This window comes from Ascaphus truei, chromosome 11, assembly GCF_040206685.1.
Source record: "Ascaphus truei isolate aAscTru1 chromosome 11, aAscTru1.hap1, whole genome shotgun sequence".
In the NCBI taxonomy this organism is placed as follows: domain Eukaryota; kingdom Metazoa; phylum Chordata; class Amphibia; order Anura; family Ascaphidae; genus Ascaphus; species Ascaphus truei.
Window position 1 is genome coordinate 18,783,194 of NC_134493.1, and position 12,582 is coordinate 18,795,775.

At 45.1% G+C, this 12,582-nt stretch overlaps 1 protein-coding gene across 5 annotated transcripts in view; it reads left to right on the forward strand.

The window, feature by feature from the left end:
- The first annotated feature begins 1,237 nt into the window (after positions 1-1,237).
- Positions 1,238-12,582, forward strand: part of METTL22 (methyltransferase 22, Kin17 lysine) — a 93,007-nt gene continuing 81,662 nt past the window's right edge. For 3 of the 5 annotated variants that reach the window (XM_075565303.1, XM_075565308.1, XM_075565307.1), the window contains exon 1: positions 1,238-1,327. The gene's annotated coding sequence lies outside the window, so the exon portion shown is untranslated. Of the gene's footprint in view, positions 1,328-1,369; positions 1,394-4,563; positions 4,700-12,582 lie in introns of those variants that run through there. The other 2 variants (XM_075565306.1, XM_075565304.1) reach the window with 2 other exon arrangements.

Sequence of the window (12,582 nt, forward strand, 5' to 3'; positions counted from 1 at the left end):
TGGAAGCAAGCCCCGGGAGACGGGGATGAGGTGAGTGGGGGAGGGGGGAGCAGTGAGAGGACAAGGCGAGTGGGGGATGAGCAGTGAGGGGACGAGGCGAGTGGGGGATGAGCAGTGGGGACGAGGCGAGTGGGGGATGAGCAGTGAGGGGACGAGGCGAGTGGGGGATGAGCAGTGAGGGGACGAGGCGAGTGGGGTGAGAGCCGTGAGGGAGCGAGGGGAGAGCAGTGAGGGCACGAGGCGAGTGGGGGAAGTGCAGTGGGGGGATGAGCAGTGAGAGGACGAGACGAGTAGGGGAGAGCAGTGAGGGGGTAAGGAGTGGGGTGGGAGGACGAGGCGAGTGGAGAGGACGATGCAAGCGGGGGGAGAGGTGAGGGGACGAGGCTACCGGGGGGAGAGAAGTGAGGGGACGAGGCTAGTGGGAGGAGAGCAGTGAGGGGACGAGGCAAGTGGGAGAGAGCAGTGAGGGGACGAGGCAAGTGGGAGAGAGCAGCGAGGGGGTAAGGAGTGGGGTGGGAGGACGAGGCGAGTGGAAAGGACGATGCTAGCGGGGGAGAGAAGTGAGGGGACGAGGCTAGCGGGGGGAGAGAAGTGAGGGGACGAGGCGAGTGGGGGGAGAGCAGTGAGGGGACGAGGTGAGTAGGTGCTGAAGCAAGTAGGGGAGAGCAGTGAGGGGATGAAGCGAGAGGTGGGGGAGGAGTGAAGGGATGAAGCGAGAGGGGGGAGCAGTGAGGGGATGAAGCGAGAGGTGGGGGAGGAGTGAAGGGGGAGCAGTGAGGGGATGAAGTGAGTGGGGGTGTGAGGGCCAGTTGGTCAGAATACCCTTTATATGATTTTATACCTGGGAAAACTATCCCGTCACAATATTATTTTTCAATATTTATGAGCATACTTTTTCTTCAGTGCTGTGTGTGTGTGTACACGGTATGTATATGTGTGTGTAATATGTATATATACACACACACACACACACACACACACACACACTTTGAATACAGTACAGTATATAAATGAATAGCCTAAACTCAGCTCCATTCAATGCATACATGTTTTTTAGCATATTTCTGGAGTTTTTACACCTTCCTATTACACTCTTCTCACGTCATTAAATCCACCAAGTAGTGTAGGCAACCATGATTCATTAACCCGTTCGCTGTCAGGGGTAGGGTAAATAACACTACTACCCCAGTATGGGCATTCCTTTGCCCTCACCCGTGCTGCCTCCCGCGCGCGGTGATGGCGTCACCGACACGCGCCGCTCTCTGGCAGTAACCGAACGGGTCGCACAGAGGGGGATCGGCAGCGCGCGGCGGACAGCAGCTACCAGGTAACAAGTCCCGGGTCCTGCGGCACTGCAGGAGTTACAGGAGCCTGAGCCTCGGCTAGGACACCTGTAAGCCCCAAATATTAACCCGTCCTGTGCCAGGCGGGCCCATCAGTGCGGCATTATACCCTCCAAGTGCACTGATTGCAGCAGGTGCGGCACGGAGAGGCAGTGTTACTACTGCTTCCTTTACCCATAGAAAATGTTCTATAATTCCGCTTTTATAAGACATTGCATTGAACACGTGACATTGATTCACTCTGTACTCAGCATTACTCCCACCCCTCACCTTATTCACAAGCTGATGTACACTTGGGGGAGAGTAGTTATTACTTGGGATTTGCGAGACAGACCATAAAAATAAAAAAAGGTTTTATTTCAATTATGCTAAAAAAAGAAGAAGAAATCCGGTGGTTATAATGAAAGGAAATCCATTATTAAAGAAAGGGAAAGTGATTTACCTCATTGTATTATCATTTCAGCACAAACCTGTGTCCAGTAGTTGAAGTGCAATGAGACATATGAGAGGTCCTGTGCCCGAATGCAACACACACACGGACCTTTGGAACAAAGTGCTCGTGCCCTGGTTAGGTTTATGGTGCCCTGGTTAGGGTTATGGTTCCCAGGTTAGGTTTATGGTGCCCTGGTTAGGTTTATGGTGCCCTGGTTAGGTTTATGGTTCCCTGGTTAGGTTTATGGTGCCCTGGTTAGGCTTATGGTTCCCTGATTAGGCTTATGGTTCCCTGGTTAGGTTTATGACGCGCTGGTTAGGTTTATGGTTCCCTGGTTAGGTTTATGACGCGCTGGTTAGGTTTATGGTGCCCTGGTTAGGTTTATGATGCGCTGGTTAGGTTTATGGTTCCCTGGTTAGGTTTATGACGTGCTGGTTAAGTTTATGACGCGCTGGTTAGGTTTATGACGCGCTGGTTAGGTTTATGACGCGCTGGTTAGGTTTATGACGCCCTGGTTAGGTTTATGACGCCCTGGTTAGGTTTATGGTGCCCTGGTTAGGTGTATGAGGCGCTGGTTAGGTTTATGGTGCGGAGCCCTGGTTAGGTTTACGGTGCGGAGCCCTGGTTAGGTTTACGGTGCAGAGCCTGGTTAGGTTTATGGTGCCCTGGTTAGGTTTATGGTGCGGAGCCCTGGTTAGGCTTATGGTGCCCTGGTTAGGCTTATGGTGCCCTGGTTAGGCTTATGGTGCCCTGGTTAGGTTTATGGTGCGGAGCCCTGGTTAGGTTTATGGTGCTCTGGTTAGGCTTATGGTGCCCTGGTTAGGCTTATGTGCCCTGGTTAGGCTTATGGTGCCCTGGTTAGGTTTATGGTGCCCTGGTTAGGTTTATGGTGCGTTTATACTATAACAATAGAAAGGTAGAAGGTTTTTTTTTTTTTTTTAATTTTTATGAAACGAATCATTGAAGGAGTAGCCCAGAAGTATGGTCACTGTCTTTGAAGTGGGTGAATCTAGTTTGAATCCCAGTGTCAGGTCTCCGTGTGATCTTGGTCAAGTCACCTTATCTCTCAACCAACATTATTGTGCCTGAACAATTGTACGTACAGCACTTCGCACACTGTCTGCAACATGAGAAACTAATATTCTTCAAATGAAATTATAATTGTTTTTAACAAAAATAGTGATACAAGGCCCCCCCCCCCCACCCCCCCATTTTCCATCGCACATTGATAACTAAGGATATTTGGGGGGTTAGTTACTAAAGTCTCTGGGTGGAATGGTACATATGGTGGCAGCCATCTTGCTGTGACCAAATGACCTCCGGAGTTGGGCCGCAGACAGACCCTCCACCGCTGCCGACCTGCCGCTGGCCGCCTCTAAGACAAAGTAAGTTTTAGGGGTTGGAGATGGGGGTTAGTTTTAGGGGGTTTAGGGGAAAGGGCTTAGGGGAAGCACTTACCTTAGCAGCAAAGCGGGCAACGGTGACAGGTTCTGGCAGCGGGGTGAGTCGCGGTGAAGCGGCGGTTGTCACTTGGTCATGGCACGACGGAATGTCCTAAACTATCGAGTGTTTTCTCTGCATTGATCCCACCTTGTCCTTATCAGAGAGCCAATATAGATAAGGTGAGAGAGTTTTGCATGCATACTTTTGTTGAACACCGTGGAATCAGTCATACAAATCCCTCCCATGTCTTGATTCACCATGGCCCAGTCTCACTAAACCCTGTTTGGCCATTTCATGGAATGGTAAGTTGTAGTCGCTCAAGAAAGTAACGCAACATTAAAAAGAACGAGGAGAAGGGAAAACTATAAGCAAATGAGCAGCTAGCATAAGAATACGCTCTTGCAAAGCTCTGTTAATGGCAATAAATAATATTACATTATTTAAGTCATACTTAAAGCAGTCATTACTCCCATCCATACACTGAAGTAGGGCTAAAGCAATGGTCCAATGCTAGGTTTAGGAATGACTTAACCGTGTCATTTCCTCTCTACTACTCTCCTCAAAGACCTATATCCGTGTGTGGCAGAGAGGAACGCCAAGACTTAGTCATGTTATTTGAAGATAACGTAGCGATATCCCGACATAACATGACATTGACCGTATGCTAATGAGCTCTAGTACGGCTGTTCTTTGTGCATATCATTTGGTTTTGTGAGTGTACCATTAATCTCGGGACATATAACGTCCGTTCCTGATTAAGGTGATGTCACGTTATCTGCTCTTTAACATTCAGGTGACCCGGCACCCCAAGGACATTTTATTTTTATTTATTTTTTAGGAAAATACAATTTATTTAATTGAGTTAGTAACCTACCAAATTTTAAGATGCTATTTTAGTTTGTGTCTTTGCTCTGTCTCCTTTTATGCGCAGATGTTTTTAAGTAGGAGACATGGAAATGACAGGTGCCTGGTGTCTAATTATAGTGTTGCCAGAATTAGATGGTCAGAGACTGAGCTGTTGCAACCAATGCAGTCTGTCTTAAACCTGTATTTCTGTTCTATGATCTGTGCTTAGTTGTCTTTGTTACTTTTACACCAAAGCGCCTTTTTATTTATTGTTCACCATTGTGTGATAAGTCATGGCGTAAGGCACACAAATAAGTTACAAAGGGTCTTATCCTTATCTACTGGATGGTTTGTTGGTTGTGTTGCCAACAGGTGGGGGCGGGGGGGGGGGGGGTCAGCCTTGAGGTAGACTAGCCATCAAGTCATGAGGTCTCTGCTCGTTTTTAAGGGGAGATAGTGTTCTGTTCTGCTGGGAACAGAGGTCTTCTGCTCACCTCATCAGTGATGTCACGATTACGTGATCACAGTGACGGGCTGAGGCACCCTGGTGATGCGGCCCCTGCCGACACTCAAATGGCTAAAAGAACTTCTATCGCCAGTGCACCAACGCCAGAGATGCAGTATGTTTGATTAGGTTAGTGAATGCTTTATCATGCTTTTTTCAGTTGAAGGGATTAAAGCCTCATTCCTCACTGGTCGTTATCTCCCTTTTTTTTTTACTTGATTTGGTGGGTCCCCCAAAGCTGCTTTGTGCTGCCCTGGCAGGGGGCAGAATAAGTGCCGGCCAAACAGAAAATGGTGCCTGGGTAAAGGCTCAGCCCGGCAGCCAATGGAAAAACGCAACATCATCACTTTTCTTTTGATGACCCCACAGCCATGTTTGAGTTTTCTTCTGTCAAAACCGGCAATGAAACCTCTGCAAATATCTAGGGTATTATTTAAAAAAACAATTTACTTCTGAACAATAGTGTTTAGGTTTGATCGAGACTTCCATTACAACTCCCCTTTTTTCAGATGCTCATAACGCTCCAAAATTCACCAATCCGTCTGAAATGTTGGATTCCAGGTTGGATTGGCAAGGTGAATGTTTATGGAAAGTTTGAGTACAATTTGTTCAGTCGTTTTTGAAAGTACAAGGAAGATAAAATTAGGTGTGATTAAAATTATAGCCTATACTTTAATATGGGAAGTTTTGTTCCCTGTTACTCAGAGGAAACAATGGATTTGTGTGAAACTTCATGTGGAGTTAGTGGTTTAGGGATAGAAGTGCCTTTGAGTGGTTGCTTTTTAAAATAAGGTGTTTTTGTAACGCGTACCTCACCACAAACGAGGCGCGACCGCGGGGCTGAGGTAGGGATTGATATAGAACGCCGACCACAACCGCGAGGGCGCGTCTAGAGTGTAGGATAGTCTTGCAGGCCGGATCAGGATAATAGGGGACAGCGTAAACGTGGTACTTGCCGGGTCTAGGCGGGTAGAGTAGCGGATTGTTGGGGTACGTAGCCAGAGTCAAGATTGGAGAGAGTAAAGTCGTCGTATTCCAGTGCTAGGGTCAGTGCAGGAGAGAGCAGGATCGTCGTATTCCAAAGCCAGGGTCAGTGCAGGAGAGAGCAGGATCGTCGTATTCCAAAGCCAGGGTCAGTGCAGAAGAGTATCACGAGGTCCAGGGAACAAGGCAAGGTCAGGCAGCAAGGTAAAGGCAGACAGGCAAGAGTAGTGAGGTTCAGCGTCACAAACCGGAGTTCTGCTTAGCAAAGCAGTAGAGTACTGACAAGGTAGGACCTCCCTCCAATGGGAGTCAACCAGGAAGTGAAGGAGCCCTCACTGATAGGCTGCTGGATCGTGCAGGTGTGTCCTTTTGTTCAGCCGATTAGGAGTGGGGGTGGTACCTCTAGAGCGTGCGCGCCCCACGCATCACGGTGACCCGGTCGCGCGCCACGACACTTGCGTCAGTGCTGCCCACTTGATCTCTGATAAAAATGTTCACAATAGAAGTTTGCTTGACTCTTTTCTCTAATACTTATTCGATATTAGAAATCCATATACGCATCGCCCTTGATACAGATGTTGTTGATATTGCCGGCTTGCATGCTCTGCCAGATGTCAAAGATGCTCGTTTCAGGACACTGTCCGTTTGTCTATGCATCACATCTTACTGATGCTGCATTTTCGACCAGTATGGTTGTTTTTCCTGTCACTTTAGTAATTGCTGCATCAATTTTAGGGCTGACTTCCCAGCATTTTATCTCCTTTGGTGCAAAAGGATACATCCTGCTGAGATCCTTGGGACTATTCAGTTTTCTACCAGGCTGCGACAATTTCGCTTGTATCATATCTCTAATTATTTAATGAATTGGAAAATACCTGTTTTTTCTTTGTTTTGATCTAAATAATTACTCAAAATTTTGAGTATCTTCTACAGATGCAGCGGCCGTTATTCGAACATATCACGCGTTGTATACCTCAGAATACCCATGCATGACGCGTCATTACCGCGTGTTGATTCGTGTGTTTTCGGGTGCAGAAAATTGCATTTTTGTGTTCTGGTTTTTAAACACCTGCAAATTGACACAGTACTGTACTGTACACATTACAATTCATTCATTTCTGCCACGGAAACGCGAAGAATTGCACCCAATGAATTCGGGATCCATGAAATTCAAACGAATCAACCGCGTGATTGGCCGCGTGGAGTACAGAAGCGCACACGAAAACGGCTCCGTGATATGTTCGAATAACGGCCGCTGCATCTGTATATCCTCTCATTCCAATGTTTCCCTCATCGCTTTTATAAGCGGGTCCACCATTTCCAGATGGCATGCTGAGTCTTCTGTCTGCATTCTTATTCTGAGCAATCACAGTACTCTGCCTCTGACATATGGTTATTTAATAGCTCTGATGCATCTGAAGAGGAGTCTCTCACTATATCCAGGTTGGTTTGAGATCTCAACCATCTTTTTGTGCTGTTTAACTGTCGACTTCACTGCAAATTCCACATGCTGCTGTACTGTATTTTTCACCCATGCTGAAGCCCCGTCAGCGCACCGTGGGTGGCTGCAAGACCGCAGTACAGAAAGCACTGGAAGCTTTCCAATGTCACTCAAGACATGGAAATATACACATAACATCTGACAACAGTGCCGTAGTAAAATATATAACCAAGTAAGGAGGAATATAGAGGGGAAGACTGATGAAATTAACATCAAAAATACTCTCAGGGGCAGAAGGCTACGTCACAGATATGACAGCCATACATATACCAAGGCCAGAGAATATAGCAACAGATGTTCTCAGTTGCAACATAATTCACCCTGGAGAATGGGCCTTAGACAACCAAGTATTCAACAAAGTACTGAAAGATTGGGGTGAACCCGAAATAGACCTGATGGCTACTTACCACAACAGAAAGGTGGAGTGTTACTGCACGAGGCAATTTCATCCCAGTGCAAGACACACAGACGCTCTCAGTTTCAAGTGGCAGTTCAAACTGGCATCTTTTTCCTCCAATCCCTCATTTAAAAAATATTGAGGAAGATCAAGACTGATCGAGCAGAGGTGATAATGCTGGTACCATATTGGCCAAGGAGAACATGGTTTGCCCACCTAATAAACATGGCAATACATACCGTGGCATCTACCAAATGTACGGAGATTGCTACATCAAAGACCAGTGAATCAACCAGAGCCCAAGCAATTGGCCTGGATGGCTTGGAGATTGAGTGGAAGGTCCTAAAATACAAAGAATGTTCAGATAAAACAATAATAACTATCTTTTAAAAGCAAGAAAGAAGTCAACCTCAACAGTATACTACAGAATTTGTCTATGTTTCAGGGACTGGTGTGTGAAATAAAAACAAAAGTTTCTTTTTTTTCACCAACTACCATAACCGTAGTAGAGTCTCTGCAAGAGGGTTTTGATATAGGATTCAGCCTCAGTTCATTAAACGTGCAAGTTTCTGCATTGTTGGCAGTGCTAGAGAAGAATCTAGCAACTGAAAATCCTCATTATTTTTTTTTCTACAAGCGGTCAAAAAGTTAAGACCGCAAATCCTGAATAGAGTTCCAGCATGGGACCTATCACTGGTACTGGATGCCCTCACAAGACACCCTTTTGAACCTCTAGAGCAAACATCTTTGAAGTTGTTGGCATGGAAAATTGCATTCCTTATAGCCATTACATCAGGTAGGAGAGTGAGAGAGTTACAAGTCCTCTCTTGTAAAGAACCATTCCTGGTCATTCACCAGGACGAAGCAGTGAACCAGTGTACCATTTTTTTTACCAAAGGTGGTATCTCAATTTCATATCAAACAAGAAATTATAATTCCCTCATTTTGCCCAAAACCGGGTAATAAGAAGCAAGAAATATTGCATAAATCTTGACGTGGTGACGTGCTTGAAAACCTATATCAGTCGGGTACAAGACATTAGAAAGTCTGATGCAGCTGTGTATCCATCCAGAGGGACCAAGGACTGGGCAAACATTGTCGAAGGCAACTATAGCTAAATGTATTGTATTATGTATAAGAAAGTCATACGATCACAAAGTACAAAATCCGCCTTTAAGCTTAAAGGCCCATTCAACAATGGCCATAGCCACTTTGTAGGCATTTAAGGCACAAGCATCACATCCACAGATTTGCAAGGCAGCCGTGTGGTCATCGTTTAACACACTTATGAAATATTATAGACTGGACATTCAGGCCCCAGCAGACGCAAGCTTTGGCTGAAAAGTACTACAGTCTGTGATAATATAAAGGTGTTGAAACTGATATTGGCATTGTTGGGTTTCCCCCCTCCCTTATTGTATTGCTTGGGTATGTCCCTACGGTGCCCACTGCCATGGGGATCAGGGAAAGAGAAAATGTAACCAACTTACCGTAATTTTCTTTTCCTGGAACCATGGCAGTGGGCACATAGTTACCCTCCCTATGTATGCCTAATATACAGTGGTGTGAAAAAGAAAGTACACCCTCTTTGAATTCTATGGTTTTACATATCAGAACATAATAACAATCAACTGTTCCTTAGCAGGTCTAAGAATTAGGTAAATACAACCTCAGATGAACAACATCACATGACATATTACACAGTGTCATGATCTATTTAACAAAAATAAAGCCATAATGGAGAAGCCATGTGTGAAAAGCTAAGTACACCTTATGATTCAATAGCTTATAGAACCACCTTTAGCAGCAATAACTTGAAGTAATCGTTTTCTGTATGACTTTATCAGTCTCTCACTTAATTTCAATCGGGTTGAGGTCTGGACTTTGACTGGGCCATTGACACACCTTGATTCTTTTCTTTTTCAGCCATTCTGTTGTAGATTTGCTGGTGTGCTTGGGATCATTGTGCTGTTGCATGACCCAATTTCGGACAAGCTTTAGCTGTCGGAGAGATGGCCTCACATTTGACTCTAGAATACTTTGGTATACAGAGGAGTTCATGGTCGACTCAATGACTGCAAGGTTCCCAGGTCCTGTGGCTGCAAAACAAGCCAAAATCATCACCCCTCCACCACCGTGCTTGATAGTTGGTATGAGGTGTTTGTGCTGATATGCTGTGTTTGGTTTTCGCCAAATATGGCGCTGTGCATTATGGCCAAACATCTACACTTTGGTCTCGTCTGTCCAAAGGACGTTTTTCCAGAAGTCTTGTGGTTTGTTCAAATGCAACTTTGCAAACCTAAGCAGTGCTGCCATGTTCTTTTTAGAGCGAAGAGGCTTTCTCCTGGCAACCCTTCCAAACAATGTGAAACCCAGTGACTTGGAAAGGCGCTTAACAACTATAAAAGTGCTCAAAAAATAAAAGTTTGTGAAACTGACGAATTCTCTCAACCTTCCAGGGAATATGCACTGATTCCCTTACAACAGTTTAGGATCCAGGGCAGGAAGGGAGCAGCATCATCAGGAACACCCAGAAAAAAATACAAAACTCATCATAGTGTGGTATGAAAAATAAATATATGTCAATATGTGAAACTTGGCTCTTTAGATAACCTACTTACAAAATGTAAGATATATAATAGCAGGTTTGTAATTGTGATGGATCTTTGGACACCTCAGGTTTTGGACTGCAGCAAACAGCAGCATACATCAGATAGAGGTGGTGTCAGGCAAGATGATGTTTTCACTCTGGCAGCAACTTCCAATCAGTCATATGCAATCATACAACGATAAGGGAAACAATAGTGCTTTACCAAATAACACAAAGTTTTATCGTGAAGACGAGCAGGAAATGTACTCACAATATATTAAATGAGCACATTCACATCATGGTTTCTTTAGGAACCAGGGTATTGGATCGGCAGATGGAGAGATCCCTCACTTCACTCCGCTTCCTTGTCCTCCACGAGGGTGCCCCCTCGTCCGGTGCCAGATGGATGGCGTCTGTCGTCACTTCCTGGCCTGGCGGTGACGACTTCCGGTGGGCGTGAGTAGAGCGGAGAGTGGGGGGAACGCCGGTCCAAGACTATGCCTCCGTGAATACAGCAGAAAGACAGTTCCCAAACGGTAGATACAGCTGGGCTCTGCTAACTGTCTGCAAATTTCTTTAGCTCGAGCGATCAAAGGAACCATAACTGATTTAATGAGCCATTCGCAGTTTCACTGTACCGGCCGTGTGTACTTACACGTGCATGGCTTAATCTTTGAGACAAGCATTTGATCGCTCGAGCTATAGAAATTTGCAGACAGTTAGCAGAGCCCAGCTGTATCTACCGTTTGGGAACTGTCTTTCTGCTGTATTCACGGAGGCATAGTCTTGGACCGGCGTTCCCCCCACTCTCCGCTTTACTCACGCCCACCGGAAGTCGTCACCGCCAGGCCAGGAAGTGACGACAGACGCCATCCATCTGGCACCGGACGAGGGGGCACCCTCGTGGAGGACAAGGAAGCGTAGTGAAGTGAGGGATCTCTCCATCTGCCGATCCAATACCCTGGTTCCTAAAGATACCATGATGTGAATGTGCTCATTTAATATATTGTGAGTACATTTCCTGCTCGTCTTCACGATAAAACTTTGTGTTATTTGGTAAAGCACTATTGTTTCCCTTATCTTTGTATGATTGCATATGACTGATTGGAAGTTGCTGCCAGAGTGAAAACATCATCTTGCCTGACACCACCCCTATCTGATGTATGCTGCTGTTTGCTGCAGTCCAAAACCTGAGGTGTCCAAAGATCCATCACAATTACAAACCTGCTATTATATATCTTACATTTTGTAAGTAGGTTATCTAAAGAGCCAAGTTTCACATATTGACATATATTTATTTTTCATACCACACTATGATGAGTTTTGTATTTTTTTCTGGGTGTTCCTGATGATGCTGCTCCCTTCCTGCCCTGGATCCTAAACCCTTCCAAACAAACCATACATGTTCAGTCTTTTTCTAATTGTACTGTCATGAACTTTAACATTTAACATGCTAACTGAGGCCTGTAGAGTCTGAGATGTAACTCTTGGGTTTTTTGCAATTTCTCTGAGCATTGTACAGTCTGACCTTGGGGTGAATTTGCTGGGACGTCCACTCCTGGGAAGATTGGCAACTGTCTTGAATGGTTTCCACTTTTGAATAATCTTTCTCACTGTAGAGCGATGGACTTTAAATTGTTTGGAAATGGCCTTATAACCCTTTCCAGATTGATGTTCAGCAACAATAGCTTCTCTAAGATCATTGCTGATGTCTTTCCTCCTTGGCATTGTGTTAACACACCTGAATACTCCAGGCCAGCAAACTGCTAAAACTTCGGCTTTTATAGAGGTGGTCACACTTGCTGATGATCAATTAATCAAGGGCATTTGATTAGCAGCACCTGTCTGCTACTTAGCATCTTAATTCCTATGGAAGCAGTAAGGGTGTACAGTACTTGGTTTTTCACACACGGCTTCTCCATTTTGGCTTTATTTTTGTTAAATAAATCATGACTCGGTGTAATATGTCATGTGTTGTTGTTCATCTGAGGTTGTATTTACCGAAATTTAAGACCTGCTAAGGAACAGATGATTGTTATGTCCTGATATGTAAAACCATAGAATTCAAAGAGGGTGTACTTTATTTTTCACACCACTGTGTATATATATCAGTTGTAATTTTCAGCTATGGGAGAAACCAGAGACTATCTGCAGGTAGTGGGAGGGGCCTTTTATGGCCTACCTGCCAGAATTCAATTTCCGGTCCTACTCAGCTGAGGATGGACTTAACCCTTAGGTGCCCACTGCCATGGTTCCAGGAGAAGAAAGGTACGGTAAATTGGTTACATTTTCTCTTTTCATTCAATAAGGCGATCATAGAAACTCTATGGCATTTCTGTAATTATCATTGGGGTTCACAAACTTTTCTCTCCTACTGTATGTATGTATGTATGTATGTATGTATGTATGTATGTATGTATATCTCCATATCTCTATCTCGGTATGCATACATACACAAACTGTGCGATGCAAAAAGTGTATCAGGTAAGACAAAAATAGCTGAGCAGATAAGCAAGACATTCTAGTAGGTGTGGGGCCCC